Raw genomic sequence first — 23,662 nt, forward strand, 5'->3', positions numbered from 1 at the left:
TCAGTTGTCAATTTGATAGAGAAGATAGCATAACCAATTTAATCCTCCTTGGGGTCAGCAAATGGATTCCAGATCTCCAGCTTTAGATTCAGCTACTTTGTCAGCCCTGGCCTTTACACAATGGGGTCTGTATAAACTAAGTGCTTTCACGAGTGCATAGCTGATTCCCTTCTTCATGGGACATTGCTATTTTAGATTACATATTTTTATTCAACGAGAGGTCTTATTTTATTCTTTTATACTTCATGGGCTTGTTTTAGGGATTAAATAATATAGTATACATAAAATTCCTAGTACAGTGGCTGGCAGTGAAAAAACAATAGCTCCTACAAGTATTATACTTCCTGAAAAACCAAAACATTAACTTTCTATCAGAAGGAAAATAGACAAGATTTAAATTTAGCTTTCAGTTGTTCTTTGTTTCTTAGAGAAATGTTTCCTTTCACTTCTCCATCTTGTTTCCTTAAAATCGGTTGGCTATGTCAAGGCCCTTGGACATTTTCAAAGCCTAATTTTCATAGTCTTATTTTCAAAGAATAAAATAGTGAATTTAAAAAGAGAAAACACAGATGAGGACCAAGAGGTATTTGAAACAGTATTTGACAGTTTGGTCATCAAAAACAGCAATGCATTTGATTCATTCCTGACTTGAGAAAATAAATGCTATTTATTAATGCTGGTATACATTTGTTCTCTAGAAAAATCACACAAAAACCTTGGAGCACAACTCTGTATCTCCGTAGGGAGCCAGCCAAGCATTTCGCTTTCATCATTTCTGAAGAATTTTGCAAAGTTGTCTCCTGAGTTACAAACATGAAAGAATAGATGGCATACAAAGAAGTTCCACAGAATAATAATTCCTTTTATTTTGAATTAGTCCTTCAAAAAGGACTGCAGCCATCTCAACTTATTATGTAATCTTAACCAAACTATATATATATATATATATATGAAAATATGTATTTATATTCCATCTATATCTTAAAAGGATTTTAAAGTACCACATAATAAAGGGCTTTCTAAAAGGAAAATAAAATTGGAATAGAAAAAAAAAGTGATGTAGGAAAAAGACCATTACCAATTCACAGAAATAGCAGGGTTAATGTACTTAGCATAAAATTTTGTTGTAAACTTCCTGGAAGCCCAGGCCAAAAGGGAGTCTCATTATCAGAAAGAAAGTCATGTTGCAAGCCTCTATAAGCCTTGGGGAGTTGGGGAAACATTGAGCCGCTGAGGACTGCATGGTACTCTCTGCTACTTCTTTTTATCCACTGATAAAGCCAGGAAAGAAAAATTAAGCTCTCGTGATACTGACTCCCAGCCATCCCAATGCCATTGGGCCATAGCACAGCCAGCCAAAGATGGAAATAAAAAGGTATGATGTAGCTTCTCAGTGCAGTGCCCATACAACAGATTTGTTTTGTCCATTTAGTTGATGATTTCTTGATTTTTTTGGCTAAAGTGAGTTGACAATTGCTTTTTTATTAGAACCAGCCTGTATCATTTTGGCCAACATATCTGGTTGCATGTAACAGGAATATAACTTACCCCGTCTCCCTTCATTGTCACACACTCCCGAAAGTTTTAGAATTATTATCATTTTTTTTTTTTAACATGAAAGGAGCTCTGGAGCAGGGCAGAAAATGTCAAGAGGCTTCACAATAACTTTTTTGCGTTTTGTTCCACCATCCCTAGTGTGCAGCTTGCTTTCCACTTTGAAAGCTGGATACTTCTAGCTGGGCGCGGTGGCTCAAGCCTGTAATCCCAGCACTTTGGGAGGCCGAGGTGGGTGGATCATGAGGTCAAGAGATCGAGACCATCCTTGTCTACATGGTGAAACCCCATCTCTACTAAAAATACAAAATATTAGCTGGGCATGGTGGCACATGCCTGTAATCCCAGCTACTCAGGAGGCTGAGGCAGGAGAATTATCTGAACCCAGGAGGCAGAGGTTGCAGTGAGCCGAGATCGCGCCATTGCACTCCAGCCTGGGTAACAAGAGCGAAACTCCATCTCAAAAAAAAAAAAAAAAAAAAAATAGACTGTATTTTTTAAAAACAGTTTTAAGTTTACAAAAAGAATGGAAAGATAGTATAGAGAGTTCCTATTTACCTGTCTTATCCAATTTCCCCTAACATCTTATAGTATGACACTTTTCTTAAAATTAATCAAATAATATTAGAAACTTACTGCTTATTCATATTTCTTTGGTTTTACTTAATGTATTTTTTCATTCTAGGAGGTCATCCAGGATAGCCTATTACATTAACTAGCCATGTTTTCTTGGCTGTGACAATTTCTTAGACTTTCCTTGTTTTTGATGACTTTGACAGTTTTGGGGAGTTCTGGTCAAGTATTTTTTTGGATGTCCCTCTATTGGAATTTGTATTAGTTCTTTCTCATAATTTGTCTAGGGTTATTCATTCTTGGGAGGAAGATTACAGTGGTAAAGTGCCATTTTCATTACATCATATAAAGATACATACTATCAACATGATTTATCACCATTGTCGTTGCCCTTGATCACCTGACTGAAGTAGTGTTTGTCGGGTTTCTTCACTACAAAGTCACTAATTTTTCCATGCCTTTTCATAATGTACTCTTTGAAAGGATGTCACTATGCATAGACCAAACCTAAGGAGTGGTGAGGAGTTAAGCTCTTCCTCCTTGAGGGAGGAGTATCTATATATATTATTTGTAATTCTGATGCAAGAGAGATTTCTCTCTCCTCTCTCTCATTTATTTATGTATCCAATCATTTATTTATATAAATATAAATTCATCAATATTTATTTTATATTTTGGGTTAAAATTCAATATTACTTTATTGCTCAAATTATTCCATTTCTGGCCATGGGGAATTCTTTCATTTGGCTCCTATGTCCCTTTGACATGATCTCATTTATATGATTTGGCTTTGTGTCGCCAATGAAATCTCATTTAGAATTGTAATCCTCAGTGTTGAGGGAGAAATGTGGTGGGAGGTGACTCGATAAGGGGAGCAGTTTCCCCTATGCTGTTCTTATGCTAGTGAGGGAGTTCTCACGAGATCTGATGGTTTTATAAGCATCTGGCATTTCCCTTGCTCGCACACACTCCCTCCTGCCGCCTTGTGAAAAAGGTGTTTGCTTCCCCATCACCTTTCGCCATGATTGTAAGTTTCCTGAGGCCTCCTCAGCCATGTGGAACTGAGCCTATTGAACCTTTTTCCTTTATAAATTACCAGTCTTGGGTATTTCTTTGTAGCAGTGAGAAAACAGACTAATACATCCACTGATGCAGGTTTTTTGCTTCTTTGTTTTTGAGCACTTTCCTATTTCCTGACACTACAAGATGCTCCGGATTCATCGTGATCTTTTCTGCCCGAGTTCTAGAATCATTTCCCCAAGAAGGGCAGAATTTTTAAGATATTATTTCTCCTATTTTTACAACTGAGATAATTGATGCAGATTAGGAAACTCATTTAAGTTTCCAGAGCTTATTGGTAATAGAATCAGTATAATAATCCTAGGTACTTTCCACTAGATCACAACTTGTATGTACTTATTTCATATATCTTATTAGGATTTATGCAGAAATCTCAAGTCAGCATGGACTTCTGAAAGTTCTTAGTATAGAACCCTATACATATCCCTGAGAATTGGGAAGTTGTAACTGTAGAACCTAGTGAATGTCACAATCTACAGGAAAAGAAGAAATATTATAGGAGTATAGAGAAATCTTATGGGGAAACCTTGGTTAATTCACCTAGATGCTGTCATTTTTCAGAGAATCAGAATCCTGTAAAGTGTGAGTGGTTACTGATGTAGGAAGGAGCCCCTGATTGGTATATAATCTCTGCCAGGGACACAGAGATCCTGTGACTCAAGTCAGAGGGACTGGGTTATGCATCAGGAAGCTGGCTCTCTTTGTAAGCATCAAGTTATTTTGCACATGATTCCTAGCCCTGCAAGGAGCTTATAGAAACTGTTGGGGGAATTCTAGAAATGTCTCAAACATTTAGGATGCTTTGGACAAAAGATTAGCCTTTTGAATCAAAGGGGGGATTATTACAAAAAGAAGAATGTGATTGAAAGCTCTCAGACATTTTGAAGGTATAATGTACTCATCAGGACAGTACCTGGAATAGATATTAAAACTTCCACACTGGGGTTACAAGCATGGGGTGTGTTTTTCCTGTGATTAAAACTCATTACTGTTCATATCCTGTGAACTGGAGGAAAAAAAGACTGTTAATCAAAATGGATCAGTGGGATTTATCATCCTAGACTCTGTTCCTTATTGATTTCTTTTCTGGAAGAAATCCTGTAGGGTGCCGATCCAAAGTTCCTCCAAGGAACTCCCATTCTTTTATTTCAGTTTAATTTCCTTCCAACAGTTTAGTGCCATATTAAATGTACCTTTTTAAAGGTTCATTTTATACAGAGTCTACTGGTCTCTCCAGTGTATTGTTTGTTTGTTGCCTGCAGGTTCAGAGGCCTCCCACATGAAAAGCAGAATTGAAATTAGGATAAATCATTTCTATCATCACTTGTACCATAATCTGTATCTTATTTGCCTCCACAATTTCATCACAAACAAAAGTTCAGATATGTTAACATTCTTGATAAATATCACAGTTTTTAGGAGGCACATTCAAAGTTCTGAATAGATATAATTATTGCCTGAGTTATATATAATAAATATGTTCTTTTGTCTCCTTTGCCTCTGGGGGTGTTAGCAATGAGCCTTCATACATGCTAGAGAGCATCTGTATTCATCAGGGGCCAGCCAAAAGACAAAAACTACCCGAGTTACTTTATAAAAGAGAATTTAATACAAAGGATTGTTATCTAGGTATAAAGAAATGTTAACTAGGTAACTAATAAATCAAAAGGGAACAATAAGTTATCAAGAAGCAGCAAATGCAGAAAGCAGCTCCTACCTGGGTTGAGAGTGGTGCGGGGTGGGGAAAGGGAGGAGGTTGAAATCACTAAAACCTAAAAGAATGAAGAACCCTGACAAGATATAAGTTACTGACTTCACCAGGCAGTTGGTGGCCCCTCCTCAGAGGACTGGGTCTCAGATCCTTAAAGTCTCTCTGCCAAGCACAGAAATGCCCCTATCAGCTGAGCAGCACACCCCACGTGCCTCAGAGATCTAACAGTGGTACAATAAGCCTGCATCAGTGAATGTTTGAAAAGCTGCTGCTTCTGGGAAGAACTGCCACTGGTAGGGAAAAGAAAACAAGTTGCTGGGTGTCAGTGGCAGCATGAAGGGAGGTGAGACTATGCGGAATGGTGGCTAGAAGAACCAGCTCAAGTTGGAAGAACTGCTTCATATCCCAGCTCAGCCATTTTCTAGCTCTGTGACCTTGGGCATGTTACTTAATCTTTGCTAGCCTCATGTTTTCCCATACATAAAATAGGGCTAGAGTCCCTTTTCTGTGACAGTATGTGTAAAGTGCCTAGCGAAGTACCTAGTATATAAGCCCAGTTCACTGTGCCTGCTTTTGCTATTAATAAATGCATGAGGCCGGGCGCGGTGGCTCAAGCCTGTAATCCCAGCACTTTGGGAGGCCGAGGCGGGTGGATCACTAGGTGAAGAGATCGAGACCATCCTGGTTAACATGGTGAAACCCCGTCTCTACTAAAAATACAAAAAATTAGCTGGGCATGGTGGCGCGTGCCTGTAATCCCAGCTACTCAGGGGGCTGAGGCAGAATTGCCTGAACCCAGGAGGCAGAGGTTGCGGTGAGCCGAGATCGCGCCATTGCACTCCAGCCTGGGTAACAAGAGTGAAACTCCGTCTCAAAATAAATAAATAAAAATAAATAAATAAATGCATGAGACTTTAAATCAGTGGTTTTTGACCTAGGGTGACTTTGTCTCCCAGGGGATGATTTGGCAGATATTTTTGGTTGTAGTGACTTGAGGGCAGTGCCACTGGTGTCTAGCAAGTAGAGGCCAGGAATGCTGCAAAACGTTCTCTGTAATGTGCATGACAACAAAGAATTATCTGGACCAAATGTCAACAGTGCTGAAGAAACTACGGCTTAAATAAAAACAAACACTGCGTTCTAAGAACTACGAAGCAACATTAATTCGGATGGAGGAGAGTTCAGTGAAGACTGGAGTAGCCTGAGCACGCTGTGGAGAAGGAGTGCGTGGAAGAATGAATGGATTTGGACAGAGTGGAGTAAAGAGAACATACCAGACAGAGGATGACACGAGCAGAGGCTTGAAGGTGGAACCTTGTCTTCTTCTCAACTTTTATGATACAGTTGCACATCCCAAACCATACAGAGATGCTGTGAATCACTGACTCGGAAAGGGAATGTCAAATATGAGTCTCCTTTTAGGTGGCTTGTGATTGAAATCTCACAACCACCTGTCATCCTGAAGAGAGGAAGCTGCCTCTGCTGGATTTATCCCTGTCTCCTCCATCCTGCCAGTCAACCCTTTACACAGTCAGAATCACCTCAGATTGTGATGGGGCACAGAGCAATGCTGCTACCTTTGCAGAGTTCTCCTCCAGGAACTTGACAACTTTCCAGAGTAATGGCTTTCATAGGAAGCCAGTCATTCTGGCTAAACTGGAGATAGCTTGGCAAATCATCTGGTCTTTGTATCCCATACTTGAACTCATTCAGTTAACCTTATGCAGTTACTATAAAAAAAGACCCTGATCACAGCCAAGGCTGGAACATGCATGAATTTGCCTGAGAGCTGCCACTCAATGGAGAGCACATGCAATAAGGATTCAGGTCAGCTACCAATAAATCCTGAAACTTTCCTGAATAAATCCATGTGCACGTGTTTGCCTTAGGTTTCCTCAGACTAAAAATAATTCCAAATGCTTACGCAGGTTAATTCAGGATCAAATTTCTAAGATTTTACCTTGCTTCTTTCTTTTCAGAATCTAAGATTCCCAGGTCTTTGTTACTGTTAGGAAACCTAGTAATTTGGGTTGTTTTTGTTCTTTTTTTGTTGTCATTGTTTGTTCTTCTAAACCTGCCTGTCTCTGATGGGGTGGAGACTCCGTAGGGGCAGGGGATTTCCTTTGTTCATGGCTGTACCCTCAGCACCTAGAGTAGTTCCTGTCTTGTAGTAGGCACTCAATAAATCTTTGTTGAATGTTGAATGATCTTAAATATCTTAGGGTCTAGGAGTGGAGACAGAAAAAAAGGGAAAGAAGCAGAATGATAACTGAGAATTTAGACTAGAGAGAGGATAGAATAAATAAGAGCTTAAAGAGATGTTACATGAGCTGAGTCTTGTAATATAAGTAGGACTTTGTAAGTAGGGGATGCAAGGGAGAAGGCTTTTCTGAACAGAGTATCAAACACGCAACAGGGTTGGAGAGCATGGAAGAGCCAAGTTCTTTTCAGAATCACAGGTAGTTTTTGAGCACAAGATGTACAGGGCAGACATCAAGAGATAATCCAGGAGGACTGGCACCAAACCAGGGAAAGCTTTGTGTGTGCCTGCTGGCATGGGAGCAATGAAAGGGTAGTGACATGACAGACTGCGGCATGACAAAGCTTTTCTTGGTAGCAGAGGGGAGTATGTCTGGGGCTGAATGCAAGGGAGCGTTTGATTAGGCACAAAGTCTGCCTGTGGCAAGAGGGACGGGGCAGGGGGATCCGATCAAGATCTAGCTAATCGTTAGAGCTTCTAAACTAACCACCAGGGGTTTATCTGTTTTCAAAAACAGTAAATAAAGTTCTTAAGATCTTCAAGACTCAAAACACCTTGTAATAGATTATTCTGCTATAGATTACATATTATGCCAAACTCAAATGAGGTATTAGAATTTCCACTAAGAGATTCTTTCTTGTAATGAGTTGATTGGTTTTGAATCAGTCTTAAAACAGGCAAGTTTCTGTATTTAGATCATATTCATAAATTTTATTGGAAATTTCAATAAGGCATTCTTATCAAATTATTCTGCAGGCTTTTATATGAGCGTATAGGCAAATACTTGTTTTGAACATTGACTAATGGCATAATTTTCTCTACTAGACTTCTGTCAACCAAAATAATGAAGAGGCTCTCTAAGAGAAAAGATATTTACTTGGGAATAGAGTATTGCAATTGAAATGCATGTGTCATGTAAACTATGTGCATATTCAGAGAGAGAAAGGAAGACAGACTTTTTTAAAGGAAAAAAATGAGGATTAAATATGTGCTTTGCAATGATTATCCTTGAATGCAAAGATCAATGACAAGGGTGACACCAGCCCAAGGTCAGACAGGCAGTTGCTGGGCACATATCCTCCCAGAAGTATTTTTGTGTTTGTGAGGTTGCAATGGCCTTTGTGCTAGAGTGTAGTTTCTGTAGAGTCTTTTTCATTGTAGGCATATAAGAATGACACCTTCTCTTCGTGGCCTTCCTCAACATTATTTGTCAGGATTTTCTTAACATTAGTGACTTCATTTTGAGTCTCACAACTTTGACACTTCTCACTTCAAGAAATACAATATTTTCAATATAGTCATTTTCTACCAAGCAATGTCAATGTTACCAAATGGGTTCAAGAAAAAAATGATGAAAAACAGTTTCTCAATATATTTTGAGACTGAACATGTTCTTCTGGACAAAGGACTCACATTGCTTATTAAAGCTTTATGTTTTCCTTTTCCTTCAGCGAATATGTTCACATCATTGTCAAGGTCTCTTACTGTCCTCTTGCCATTTAAGTTGCTATCTCTCCATATGTAAGATAGCTGGATGTACTTTGGCCAAGCAACAGGTGAGGTGGACATCCAGAGCAGAGTAACTCAGTGAGTTTAGGGTGAAGGTGCATACTTCACTTGTTATATAAACTGTTTGTGTAAGCTCATACTTGGCTTTATGCCACTGTTGTCAGTAGAAGGTATAACTGCTCTGCTGACACTGTACAGGCTCTTGGGCATGGCTCCATATGGTTCTTTTGCAGACAGTGGGGCCCAGAGAAAGAGAGAGAACCAAAGCTGTCTGTCTTGCAAGCAGGCAGTGGGGAGCCAGGAACCGGCTTGTGCACAGGGAGAGAGAGAGTTAAATTGCTGACCCTGAGGGGAAAGCCAGCCACAGCTGTGTGTGGGAGTGAGCTGCTGGTAAGAGAACTGCTAATAAAAGAGCTATTGTGAATAAGTTGCTGATGAGAGAGCTGCTGAATAAAACTGCTTTCACCCCTCTCCCCAGACCCTCCCCACCCCTCACCACCTACCCGGGAGTGTTCTTTCAGCTATCTGCTCATCCACCCACTCTCCTAGGACCTCAGCAGGGGCTGGAACCTGACCCCGAGTGTGACATTTGGTGTAGTCATGGACCTGACACCATATATACCTGTCTTCTTATCAAGAAGGACAGAAGATCATTAGGGTCCAGATACCACTCACATTGTTGGATTTATTGTTCACTTTTTGAATTGGGAGAGATGGCAAGTCTCTCTTCTTCTAAGACTCTATTTCTACATTGAAAATTGTGATGCTTTTAGAATAAAAACAGCAAGACCCCTGTGTATTTAGCAGAGCACACACCCTGACACACATAAGCCACAAAAAGCGTCACTGAATGGATAACAAAGAGTATGGTATCAATAGTACAGAGCTACCTCATTGCTGTGTTTCAATTCACCTCTAATTACTTCAACTGTGGCCAGAAACACACCCTCTGGTAAATTTACTGAAAACTACATTCACGTACTTTTTCAGGTTAGTGGAGCAGATATGTTAACAGGTTTTTTGGCAATAAAAGTCATGGTAACTTTTCCTATGGATTCAGTCAATCATGTTGATCTTCCATCAGACTGATCATCCTTACTCCACACTTGGACTCTAGCTTTTCCATGAGTTTTTTCTGTTCAGGGCTGAGGGGATTCCCAATCTACAGCCTAGATGCAGTCTCAGTCTAATTTCATGCAGTTCACAAAAGTCGGAGGAGTAAGTTTTAGCTGAAAGAAGTTTTTCTCCTTGTAAGCATCTTCAGTTCACACATTCAGAGTGATTGTATAGGTTCTTAATCGATTTGCTAAAGTTCACAAAGAGCCATGAACAGTCTTTGCTGTACCAAAAGTATTTCCTTTTATTTCATTCATCTGGTGCTCACTGAGCATTTAGTATTAAAATATGCTTCTGTTGTATCACATGGCTGCGGAATATATGAATGCTATTCCTCCCTTTGGACTTCACTTATTTTGTGGCAACTGCTCAGAATCCTCCTCCCATCCTTATATATGCGAACCCCCACCATTCTTCAAAGACACCTTTTACATGGACTCTGTACTGTGCTGGTAAACATTTCCCAAGCAGCTCTCCAGAAAACCAGCAAACTGATTTGTGTTATAGCATTTGTTGATTTGCGTAAAGTAAATACTCTCACTACAGTCATTTCCAATCAAGGTGATATGACTGGACATAGAGTTAGGAAGACATGAGCAATAGCCACTTAGAAAGTATTTCCATCCTCAGATTCAGTAAAATTAATCTCAAGAGCACGAGTAATAACAAAATAGTAAATAATTAAGAAATGATAAGTTGAGCATTTATTACCTATATCTGTAACATAATTTACTTAATTGTGTTTATTTAATTTAATTCTTAATGATGGCTGAATTTAACAACTGGCTTATCTTGAAAATATGACAATTGACTCTTGTAAATTGGTACAAGCCAGCTTTAGCAACCTATTGCATGGAGCCTACCTTTACTTCCCCAGATCACAAAAATCTTCATCTCTATCTGCTTTCCCTCTATGTTACTGCTTTTGACAATTCACTCAAATGCTAAGTGCCTATAAGGTGTCAGGCATTCTAGCTCAGAGAGTCAGGCAGAAAGCGCGTAAGGAAACAAAAACAATTTCAGATGGAAAAAGATCCATGAATAAAGTGAAAAAGCAAGACAAGTGACTGACTGGAGAGGAGCACCACTTCCAGAAGTGATGGAGACTAAGAGATGAGTGAAAACAGGGAGAGGAGGTTGAGGAGTAAGGGCTTAGTTTTAGAGAGGTTCAGTTTCAGATGCGTAGTAGACATCCAAGGAGGAGCAAGTTGCATATGGACAATTTCTATACAGATTCTAGAGCTCAGGGCAGAGTCAGGGCTGAGGATCCAGCTGTGGATGTCGTCAGCGTAAAGCTGGTATTGAAAGTCACAGAAAATGAAATACCACATATTCTCACTCATTGGCGGGTGATGAACAATGAGAACACATGGACACAGGGAAGGGAGCACTACACACTGGGATCTATTGGGGGGAATAGGGGAGGGACAGCAGGGTGGGGGGGAGCTGGGGAGGGATAGCATGGGGAGAAATGCCAAATGTGGGTGAAGGGGAGGAAGGCAGCAAAACACACTGCCACGTGTGTACCTATGCAACTATCATGCATGTTCTGCACATGTACCCCAAAACCTAAAATGCAATAAAAAAAAAACTCAAAAAAAAAAAGAAAGTCACAGAGGGGCTAAGATCACACAATGAAGGAATCAATATGGAGAAGCAAAGACGGCAGAGCCCTGAGATATTCTGACAGTTAAAAATCAGGCAAAGAGATTAACCTGCTTTCTATAAACCTTTCATGTGTGTGTGTCTTCTTCCTTCAGCTAAACTGTAGGCTCCTTGAAGACAGAAGTTATGTATCCCCCTAGCATCTGTCTCACACAGTAGTTACCATACTTACCCTTGCAAGGTGTTAAAGGCGGAAAACAGCCTCAGAAGAGTGACTAGAACTCTTTATAAAAAGCAGAGAAGGAACTGAGAATGGCATTTTTGTTGCATACAAATCATAGTATTTCCAGGTATTAAAATTATCCCCAGCAGTATTTCTGTGCAATAAGAATACAGGAACATCTGTGTTTGCATTGCATTTCATATTTAATAAAGCCCTTTCCCCTGTTCAGCAGCCCACATGATAGGCAGAGTAAGTATTATCACTATCATGCTATGGCAAAGAAAGCAAGTTCAGAGACGGCAGAGATCAGCTAGGGGGCAGAGACCAGCTGAAGGCCATGTCTAGTGCAAAACCAGGGATACTTGTATTTTCTGTCTTCCTGAAGTTCGGGGTTCTGGGGAGATCTTAGTTCAATGGTTGATTCCTCAAGAGAACCCCAGGATCCAAGAAAGCATCAAGTTGAAAGTATCTTTAGGAGCATAGAGCACAAACTCCCCTAGAGAACAAATAGCACTTAAGCCTCGGAAGAAAAAAGTAGTCCTGGGACCAAAGTCAGAAGCAAAGAAGTTTGTGTTATGCATTATTCAGAAAAGATATTCCTTATCTTGACCCAAGGTGTCGTTTCACTTTACTAGGTTGGGAATTTATCTTTTAAATAATAGACTCTGGGGTCTGGAGACAGAAATACTTCCCTCATCTGTAAACACAACCAAACTTGCTTTCTTTTTAAAATGACTGAAATGCAGGCTCTGTGTACCAATAAGGAAATTAATGTAATTTGCTTATCCAGTCTTTTCCTACAAGGACAAATATAGAATGCATATTCTGTTATTCCCTCTAACCCATAGTCTCTCCAGATACTTCAAAGGCTGAAAGCAGACTGATCTTTGATGTAGTTATCTGGCCTAAGCTGCTTTTCCATCTTTGCCTTTGCATAGAATATAATTCTCACACAGTTGATGAACTTAAAAGTGCCTGTTGCCCCTTTGAATCATGTCCTTCAAATTTCAGCATTCCATTTTCAGCTATTTATACCTGCATCAGAAAGAGAATTTATCTACCTAGAAACCACAATTTGAAATGTTCTGCACTTAGAAACTTGTTTGACCATTTTAAGAAAGAACTGATTAAGATTGTTTTGTTTTTAAATCAGCAAGTCAGTCTCAATCCACAAGTCCCTTCTACAGATAAACCTCTCAATCCACAGGTCTCACAGAAACCAAGAGAGTGGGAAGGGGAAGGAAATCTTGGCAGGCAGCAGGGAGCTGTTAGATGGGCAGAAAGTGGACTGGTTGAAGAATGAGAGTTCACATGAGCCTAGGAGAGTTTTGAGGGAGGAAGAGAACAAGAGTAACGGGAGATAAAAAGTTGTGCTCAGTTGGGAAGATGCTGCTGCCTGAAATGTTAGAGAAGGAAAACTTCAGGAGAAAATGGAGGTGTGAGCGAGAGGAGGTAGCTAAGAGAGAATGGCATTGAAAGTTATGTATTGAGGAAATCATGTAGTAAGTTGAAAAGATGGAGAGTGCTGTCCTGTCTATCTTGGAGGGACTCATGGAGCTGTCCTTCCGCCTGTGCAGGGGAGCCCCTCCACAGACGCAAGGTTCTGTCAACATGACAGCTCCATTTATCAATGTGTCACCTTAAATCAGCAAACAAAACTCAGAACACTAATCCCACAGTCTTAATCCATTCAGATTGCTAGAACAAGATCTCACCAACTGGGTGGCTTATATATAGCAGAAATGTATTTCCTGCAGTGTGGAGGCTGGGAAGTCTCAGTTCAGGGCGCTAGCAGATTCAGTGTCTGGTAAGGAGCCACTTCCTCAGAGATGGTACCTTCTTGCTGTGCCTGTCACAGTGGAAGGGATTAACTAGCACAGCTCTCTGGGGTCTCTTTTATGAGACACTAGTCCCAATCACGAAGGGTGTTCACTCATGACCTAATCACCTCCCAAAGGCCCCACTTCCTAATACTGTCATCTTGGGGGTTAGGATTTCCACGTATGAATTTTGGGGTGGCCTATTCAGACCACAGCACCCATCACAGTGCCTCAGCAGTAGCAGTCCTTTTGGCAGCAATCTGGGGTGAATCTCTGGGTACATGCCAAGGTCACGTAGATTCTTGGTAAAATGGCCCAAAGCTACAAAGAATTCATGTTCCTGTGCCATCAAAACACCTCCACCACATGGTGACTCCAATAAGAATATCAAGGGCACTAGAGGTGAATGTCTTAGTGTCTGTGAGGGCTCAGTGGAACAATCTGAGGGTAAGGAGAAAGGTCAAATATAAAGAGAATATAATCTTGCTGGACACATTATCGTTCACCCAAAGGACAGACTCCTTTTTTTTTTTGAGGCAGAGTCTCACTCTGTCACCCATGCTGGAGAGCAGTGGCATGATCTTGACTCATTGCAACTCCCAGGTTCAAGCGATTTTCCTCCATCAGCGTCCTGAGTAGCTGAGACTACAAGCATACGCTACCATGCCTGGCTAATTTTTTTTTGTATGTTTAGTAGAGACGGGGTTTCACCATGTTGGTCAGGCTGTCCTCAAACTCCTGACCTCAAATGATCCACCCACCTCAGCCTCCTAAAGTGCTACGATTACAGGCATCAGCCACTGCACCTGACCAGGACACACTTCTTTATATGCACAATTGCAGCCTGAATAAGGCTCATATGCTCTGAAATGCAATCTCCTGTCTCAAAACGTAGACATGATACTGGGGTATGAAGAACTGTACAGGATACTAGATGTTACTGAAACAAACTTGGATTTACTCTCCCGGCATGCTGAAAAAGGCAAACCCTGACACTGGGATTTGCAGTGAGACAGAATGAGGCATTTATAATAGGGCATCAACCAAGGAGGACAGGCAGCCTCCCTGATGGCTTACAAGCAAGGATTTTCAAAGGCGGAGGTGAGGAGGCTTCCAAAGTGAGTTAGAGGCTAAGGAATTTCTGGGACTTCCTTATCCATTTTCTGGTTCCAGTCTGTCTGAGGTCTATGTGACAGCATTTAGCATTTTCCATCAGGTAGGGGTCCTTTTCTGAAAAACAACTCAAGGACATTTGTGAAAATGTTATATTTAGTTTCTATAGGGAACCAAAGATCTTGTGGCCCTGGCATACTTGGGTGGCTATTGTTTAAGTTATTATTATCTTCTTGTTTAGCAGGTTATTCATTCACTCTCCTTCTTGCTGGTTGTAGGGCTGAGTGCCTGGAATTTTTTTTGAAGAACTCAAAATCTTTTATTTCTATGCTGAGGGTACTGGGGAGCCCAGCAGGCCCCTAAGAGGGGTCCCTGCTCTGTCTGAGAGAGAAAGGAATTGGAAGCCTGACTCAGTCTGAGGAGTGAGGGCTCGTTCTCTGAGGAAATGAATAGCTGTAAAGTGGATGAAGGAGGGTGGAGAATATTTTGGGTAAAGGACAAAGCACATCCAAAGGCTCTGAGGTAAGAGAGATTAAAAAAAAAATACGTTGAGGAAATTTAAAATGTATGATTTGGCTGGAATCAAATGAGGAAGATTTAGAGCTACTAATCTAAAGAAGCAGGTAAAGATCTCAGTATCAACTAGGGCATCTTTGGCTGCAAGTAAGACATGAGGCTCAATCACCTTAGCAGAAGTCCAGAGGTAGCAGCATGCAGTGGCAGGAATGAACTTCTCTTCTGGTATCTCCTGCTTAGGAATGACAAGCCTTTGCCAGAAACATGTCTGCAACATGTGTGTACACACACCCACATGCACATGAAGTATTTGATCAAGTATAAAAATTAACATCAAGACAAAAGTATGCCAAACTGCAGGGTCTTTATTGCTGGTGGCCATGGAGGACTCATGTCACTCCAACCTGTGACCCCGAAAGGAGGGTGACAAGACCCTTTTATGCCCGTAAACCACCTCTGGGGTGAGGGTGTGGGGCAGGGGTGGGGGTGAAGGGATTCAGACATTCTGAGGGCCAGGGGATTCCATAAATCACCTCCTGGGCAGAGAGGAGGGTGCAGGTCTCCAGACATTCCAAGGGCTAGGGGACTTGTTGTCACTTCGATAGTTACCTAAGTGGTTTACAGAAGTCAAGATAAGCGTTAGTTTACACATGGTCTGGGCAGTGGTGGAATCCACAGATCTTAGTTACTTATTATAAGTCGCAGGGGCCAGGATGGAATTAGCTTGGGCTGCTTATTCTAGTCATTACTAGTAAGCAAAGGCCAGCAATTCGGGCAGTTACTGATAAGAAAAGGTAAGCAGCTTTACATAGTGGGCATTTTGTAGAGCAAGCTAGCCGTTTTATTTACAGAAGCCAAGGTCAGCAGTTATTGTGAGGAGAATGGGGCAGCCGTTACAAGTTATTTCTGAAAAACAGCTTTGTCTTTATATAAAGTGGTGTTGTTCAGGCTCTAACTCTAGGCCAGCTACAGCACACACACACACACACACACACACACACACACACACGTGCATGCAGACAGTGTAACCTCTTGACAGGTTCTTCCTGACTGCTGCAGAAACAAAATCAATTCACAGAGACCATGGCATTGCAGTAAAGAAAGTAATTGATACGAGGCCAGCTATGCTAAGCAGAAGATGGAGGTATCACTCAAATCAATCTCCTTGAAGGTTCAGAGATTACGAGTTTTTCAAAGATAGTTTGGTGGGCAGGGACTATGGTATGGGGAGTGCTGATTTGCTGGGTCTGAGTTTAGTCACTTCTAGGTGGGCCACAGGAGCAATTGGCAGGTCCAGGTAGAGCCGCTGGTCCTCAGGCATGCAAAAAACCTGAAAAGATATCTCAAAAGGCCAGTCTTAGGTTCTACAGCCCTGATGTTCTATGCAGGAGTAACTGAAGAGCTGCACATTTCAACTAAAGTGACCCCCTGGAATAATGGCTGGCAATCATTTACCTCTACTTAGCAGAGTTTAGGCGCCTCTATCCTCCTAGACTGCTCTCTTATTAACTTTACAAAGGAGGTTGAGTTTGGGGAAAGGCTATTATCATTTGAACTGTAAACTAAATGTGTCCCAAATTTAGCTTGGCCTAAGCCTAGAAATAATTAAAGGCAGCCTGAAGGCTAAAAACAAGAGGCAGGACTGGCTAGATCAGATTTCCCACACTGACACAGTTTTCTCACTGTTACGGTTTTTGCAAAGGCAGTGTCAACAGCAGATCTCTTTCCATATGACTTGACAGAACTGTTTCACGTGCTCACTCCTAGGCCATTTCCTGCCAAAGGAACAGAGATTACCGTAATTTACTCTGTGGGACCATAAGAATATGGTACCCCCAAATCCCAAAGTATGCCTCTTTGATGTCAGGATTATTTTCAGCTCTCAACATGAGACACAGCAGACACAGGAGAAGCTCCTTGAGCCCAAAACACTGCCTTTTTGTAAGGGAAATGTACTTTATGCGGGAAATCTGCATTTGTAAGGGTAACTTTCTCTCTATGCCTGGAGAGAATAAAGACTCTAAATAACAAGAGACTCTTATCAAGGGAGGAGGCACAGACTAAAATCTGCATAACAAACCCTTTCTCTCATTTACTGTACTTTTCCTGATCACCCTCATTCCTTTGTTTTTAGCTGCAGATAGTATTTAAACCTGTATTCTGAACCAGCTCTCTGAGAGTTAGTCATTTCCCTGGGCATCTCCCATGTATATATGGGATATACATGTTAATATACTTCTCTTTGTTTTCCTCTTGTTAATCTGTCTTCTGTTAAAGAGGCTTCAGTTTAGAACTTAGAAGTGTAGAGGAAAAACTACCTTTTCTTGCCCTATATCTGAATCAGGTTTTACCTTGGACCTATGGGTAGAGTTACCTTCCTAGAAGTCAAGTGGAGAGCTATTGGACACTGAACAAAACTGTGGCTCTGCTAGCAAGAAATAAAGGAGAAATGAATGCCCCAAGTCATTGGGAAGAATTTTCCATAGCGTGTAGGCTATAACAAAAACTTGATCTTTAAGACAGAAGCTGTTTGTGTGAGGTGTGTCTTTCTTTGAAAAAAGAGTCCAATTAGTTGGACTTGAGGCTTAATTTTGGCTTCAAAACAGTTGAGTCTGTTCTGAGTTGGAGGAATTGTGTTTCTGGACAAATCTGGCAAAATGAGGAAAAGTCTTAATTCTGTGGTTGCCAAAATTTCTTTTCGTAGCACCAACCCTACTAAAGAATAACTTGTTAATTTTTTTTAAGTTTATAAATTTGAGGTGTAAATATATACCACAAAATGTATTAATCTTGAGTGTAGAGCTTACTGTATTTTTCCACATACAAATGCTCATGTAACCACCACCCAGAGCAAGATATAAAACAGTTCTTCTGCTCTGAGGTTATAGAAAAAAAATAATGAAAAAGAAAAAAGATATAAAACATTTCTATGCAGGCTCCTTGTACATGTGAAAAAAACTAAAGAAAATAAAAACATTTCTAGCTCATTTCCCTGTTAACTCCCCCCTAAAATGGTAACTATTATATATGTTTTGTGTTAGGTTTGTGTTACTCAACAAAATATGTTTGAAATTCATCCAAGTTGTTGTATATAATAGTCCTTTCTTTTTCATCACTGTATGGTATTCCATTAGATGAATATATGTATATATATCTATGAATACATATACATGAACAAGTGTGTATATATGTGTATACACACAACACACACACACACACCCCTTCCCTTTCCTGATAATGAACATTTATATTGTTTTCAGTTTGGGAAAATTACGAATACAGTTGCTGTTAATATCCTTGTGTATGTTTTTTTTGTTGTTGTTGCCAGAAAAAGAGTATCCCGATCCAGACCCCAAGAGCAGGTTCTTGGATCTCGCACAGAAAAGAATTTGAGAGGAGTCACAGAGCACAGTGAAAGCAGCAAGCTTATTGGAAACCACTCTGTTACAGAGCAGGGTGTCTTCAGAAAGCAGGAAGGAAAATGCTTCATCCTTTGTAGTGTCTCTACTTTTAAAACACTCTAAGGAGGTAAGTAAACATGGAATGTGCAGATGTGCTCACTATTTAACCTAACCCTGATCATTAATGTTATTTTTAAGTAAAGTGGGCTGCACACTTAGGATATCTGGACAGTCTGTAGGCTTGGTGGGAGATGTTCTATATGGCCATAAAATATTCTGTAATTATAATTGGTGGTCAGATTAGAATGTGGCTATTTTCAGATGATAAACATTAACTTTATAGGTGTCTTGAGAGTGCCTAGCTATTTACTTCAAGATGGAGTCTCTCTAGTCATGTTTTATTAAACTAGAGGCTTGGTAAACAAAGATTCCTCTAGCATTTTGATGAACATATGTACTCATTTCTCTTGGTTATTAGGTACTGGAATGTGATCTAAGTGTTTTTCAAAATGGTTTATCCATTTACTCTTGCTCCAGGAATGTATGAAGGTTCTGGTTGCTCTTATCTTCACTGACATTTGAAGTTGTCAGTCTTTTCAGCTTTAGTTATTGTGATGGACATGTAGTTGGAAAACTATGGCAACTTGTGATTTACTTTGCATTTTTCTGAAAAGTCATGAGGCTGAACCTCTTTTCATATGTTTACTGGCAATTTGGGTATCTTCTTTTGTGAAGAGCTTGTATAATTCTTTGCCCATTTGTTATATTGAATTGTCTTTTCCTGATTGATTTGTAGGAGTTCTTTGTGTATCCTGGATATGACTCTTTTCTTGAATATAATTATTATAAATATTTTCTCTAAGTAAATGGCTACTTTTTCACTTTTTAAATGGTATTGTTTAAGGAACAGAGTTCTTAATTTTAATGAGGTTCTATTGATAAAATTTTCATGATTAGAATTATTTGTGTATTATTTAAGAAAGCTTTGCCTTCCCCAAGGTCATGATGATATTTTCTTATAAAATTTGTATTGTTTTCCCTTTAGTATTTAGGACTGTGATTCATATGAAATTAATTTTGCGGACATTGTAAAGAACAGCCCAAGATTATTTTTTTAATACAGAAATATGCATTTTTCCCAGCAACATTTATTTAAAAGACCATCCTTGCTGCCCATAGTTGTATTAGTTTTATATAAATAAAGTGACTCTGTAAGTACAGATCTGCTTCTGGGCTCCCTATTCTATTCCATTGGTCTATTTGTCTTTTCTTGCACCAACACAAACTTTTAATTATTATAGCTTTATAGTGAGGTTTTAGTTAACTCCTTGAATGTTATTTCTCTTTTTATACAAAGCATTGCAAGTCTAGATCCCTGTATTTCTATAACTATTTTAAAATCAAACTTTTAATCTCCAATGAAAAACCTGCTTGAATTTTGATTGAGATTGTACTGAATCTGTAGATCGATTTCTACATAATTGACATCACAAAAATATTGAATCTTCCAAACTGTGACTATAACATATCTTCCACTGATTTAGGAGTGGAGATTTCTCTCAATATTGTTCAGTAATTTTTAGCATAGAGGTATTATGTTGTACTGGCCCAAACATAGAAAGTCAACACTAAGACAAAAGGATGCCAAATTGCAGGGTCTTTATTGCTGGCGGCCACGAAGGACTCGAGTCTCTCCAACCTGTAGCCCTGAAAGGAGGGTGTCAAGACCTTTTATACCCGTAAAACCACCTTGGGAGTGAAGGTGAGGGGCAGGGGTGGGGGTGAGGGGCTTCAGACGTTCTGAGGGCTAGTGGATTCTGTAAATCACCTCCTGGGCAGAGATAGGGTGAGGGGCTCCAGACATTCCAGTAGATTCCTGGGTGAAGATGAGGGTGAGGGGCTCCGGACATTCCGAGGGCCAGGGGACTTTTGATTGTTACTTAAGTGGTTCACAAATCAAGATAAGCATTTGTTTACACATTGTCTGGGTAGGGTGGAAATTACAGTCCTTAATTACTTATTTACATTTGGGTTATGGAGAGCGGTTTCAACAGAAAGCCGAGGTATGGTTGAGGTATGCAGTTTTATGGGGCTTTTCTTTTCTTGTTTTAAAGATGGGATTTCACCTTGTTGGTCAGGCTGGTCTTGAACTCCTGACCTCAGGTGATCCGCTTGCCTTGACTCCAAAGTGCTTGGATTACAGGCATGAGCCACCATGCCCAGCCAATTTTATGGGGCTTTTACCATGTCACAATTACACATCTTTTGTCAAATTTGTTTTTAATACTATCTTAACTGATATTTTTTAACTTCATTTGCAAACTGTTATTGCTAGTACACAGAAAAACAGTTTTTATATACTGTTCTTGTATTCAATGACTATGTTAAAATCATGCTTTAGTTCTAATAATTTGTCTGTAGATGTTTCTTTTTTTTTCTATAAACAGTGACTTGATCTATAAATATTTCTTCTGGACCTTTACTCCTTGTGTTTATTTCCCTTGTCTGATAGCAGTGGCCAGAACCCCCCAGGTCAATGCTGAATAGATAAACTTTTTCTCCAGTTCTCATTGCAAAGGTGCACTTTTGCATTCTGAAAGAGAGAAATATTTAAGAGGAACACATGGTTTTCTAAGACAGAAATTGGAAGCTATTGCAAGGTTGAAAAAGGCTCATGTTGATTTGGGATTAATACTTCATGGAGCTTCAGTGATGGTTGGGCCAAGAATGAGAAGCAGCTCTGGAACTTATTTTGAAAGGCTGTGTCTCTTTTGAAAGAAATTTTCATGTTTTTAGGCCATACATGATTTACAAAGTGTGACTTTGGATGTATTAAGGACTGGTAAAAGACTGTTTAGTAAATAAATCAATCCAAAAGGGACTACGATTTCCAAAGAATGTAAATGTAAGAGGAAACCCAGGAGAGAATTTTATTTTTAAAAAGTAAAAACCTCAGAGAAAAAAAGTATCAGCAAAAGAAATCAACAGTCAACATTACAAGATGCCCATAAAGGCACATATCATCACTCTCTGTAGACGTTTTTCTCAGAATGTTTCAAACATGCACACACATGCATGCCCCACAAATAGTGACAGTGACTATTAAGTACATTATAGCTCAAAGAAAAAACCCAGTCAGAGGTGTAAACCTGTTTGAGATAACACACTTAATACACATATACATGCATTGAGAAAGGCATGTGTGATGAAGAGCAGCCTCTGGGAGTATGTGATCCTCCTTTCCTGCATTGTGTGTAACCAGTAATGAAGGTATTTGTCATAAGTATCTCCTTTCTATCTTGTAAGAGGAGGGAGGAAGGTCCTAATAGAGGGATTGCTGTAGCTCTGTTAAACCTCAATAACCCATCTCCTAACTATGTTAAATCTCAATAACCCATCTCCTAAGTATGTTAAACCTCAATAACCCATCTCCTAACTATGATAAATCTCAATAACCCATCTCCTATGTTAAATCTCAATAACCCATCTCCTAACTATGTTAAATCTCAATAACCCATCTCCTAACTAGGTTAAATCTCAATAACCCATCTCTTAAGTATGTTAAATCTCAATAACCCATCTCCTAAGTATGTTAAATCTCAATAACCCATCTCCTAACTATGTTAAACCTCAATAACCCATCTCCTATGTTAAACCTCAATAACCCATCTCCTAACTATGTTAAATCTCAGTAACCCATCTCCTAACTATGATAAATCTCAATAACCCATCTCCTATGTTAAACCTCAATAACCCATCTCCTAACTATGTTAAATCTCAATAACCCATCTCCTACCTATGTTAAATTTCAGCAACCCATCTCCTAACTAAATGTGAGCCTGACCTGTTAGCCAAATCAACACTTTTCACCTTTAAGGGACATTTATGTGTTGTCACTTAATTACAGTGACCATGTATGTGAAAGCACAGCTGGGTAGAATGATGCAAATGCCAATTTCTTCTATCTTCAATTGATTAAGAGTCTTGAAGTCCTGACACGTTATACAACGGTTAAAACTTTAAGCCTACTCCTTTAGAAAGTAAAATGAAACAGGTAAAATTAACTTTAGTAGTATGTTTCATTTTACCTAACCAAAACAAACCATTTTAACATGTAATTAACATGTTAATTTATTGTCATTAGATCATATCTCTTAATTCAAGCTAGCTTCATTATAATTGCTCACTAGTCACATGTAACCAGTAGCTCCTGCTAGGACACAGAACCTACTACCCAAAATATGGCATCTTGGCATGCTGAGGATTTTAAGCTGGAGGAAACTGGGAAAATGACAGAAGAGAAAGTCTCTTTGACCTTCCCCCCATCCCCTCCTGAGGCAGGCCTTAGAAACTGGATTTCCCTTGTCCTTTCTCCCATGAAACAAGCCATATGTAACTTTTCCCTGAAAATAGGTCATGAATTCTCATTCTATAGGGGTCCTCCTCATACCAGGAGGAAAGGAAACTCCTCACTTCTGAAGACACAGAGACACAGAAAACAATCTGAGACAAGCAGGCCTCACTGAGTTATCCCCAGTTTATTGTCATTAGATCATATCTCTTTTTGTACAATCATGTTTCTCTGCAACTATCCACTTCTTCATTGGACTTGGCTTACAATTTATGCAGGTTTCCCTGTTTCTTTGTGTCTACATTTCCTTATGAAGGCTCTTTCATATCTTGTAAAATTTCTCAAATATGTGTAATATAGTTTGGCTATGTTCCCACTAAAATCTCAACTAGAGTTGTATCTCCCAGAATTCCCACATGTTGTGGGAGGGACCCAGGGGGAGGTAACTGAATCATGGGGCTGGTCTTTCCCAAGCTATTCTCGTGATAGTAAGTCTCAGGAGATCTGACAGGTTTATTAGGGATTTCCGCTTTTGCTTCCTCTTCATTTTTGCTCTCTTGCTGCTGCGATGGTTAAGAAGTGCCTTTTACCCTCCGCCATGATTATGAGACTTCCCCAGCCATGTGGAACTGTAAGTCAAATTAAACCTGCTTTTCTTCCTTGTCTTGGGTATGTCTTTATTGATAGCAAAAAGACGGACTAATACAACATGTGTCTGCTCTTCTGTTAATGTGTCTGCCAGCTCTATTTCCAGACTCAGCCACAGACCCAAAAGGAATCGTGGAAAACATTCCCCCTTACATTCCTGTATTGGATAGTGTAGTTTCTAT

General features: G+C 39.8%; 1 long non-coding RNA gene across 1 annotated transcript in view; it reads left to right on the forward strand.

Annotated features, from left to right (window-relative positions):
* Positions 1–19,701, forward strand: part of LOC144577985 (uncharacterized) — a 41,957-nt gene extending 22,256 nt beyond the window's left edge. The window contains exon 2 of the long non-coding RNA XR_013522871.1: positions 18,409–19,701. This is a non-coding gene — a long non-coding RNA (uncharacterized LOC144577985). The remainder of the gene's footprint in view (positions 1–18,408) is intronic.
* Positions 19,702–23,662: the final 3,961 nt, after the last annotated feature.

Source organism: Callithrix jacchus, chromosome 10 (assembly GCF_049354715.1).
Source record: "Callithrix jacchus isolate 240 chromosome 10, calJac240_pri, whole genome shotgun sequence".
In the NCBI taxonomy this organism is placed as follows: Eukaryota; Metazoa; Chordata; class Mammalia; order Primates; family Cebidae; genus Callithrix; species Callithrix jacchus.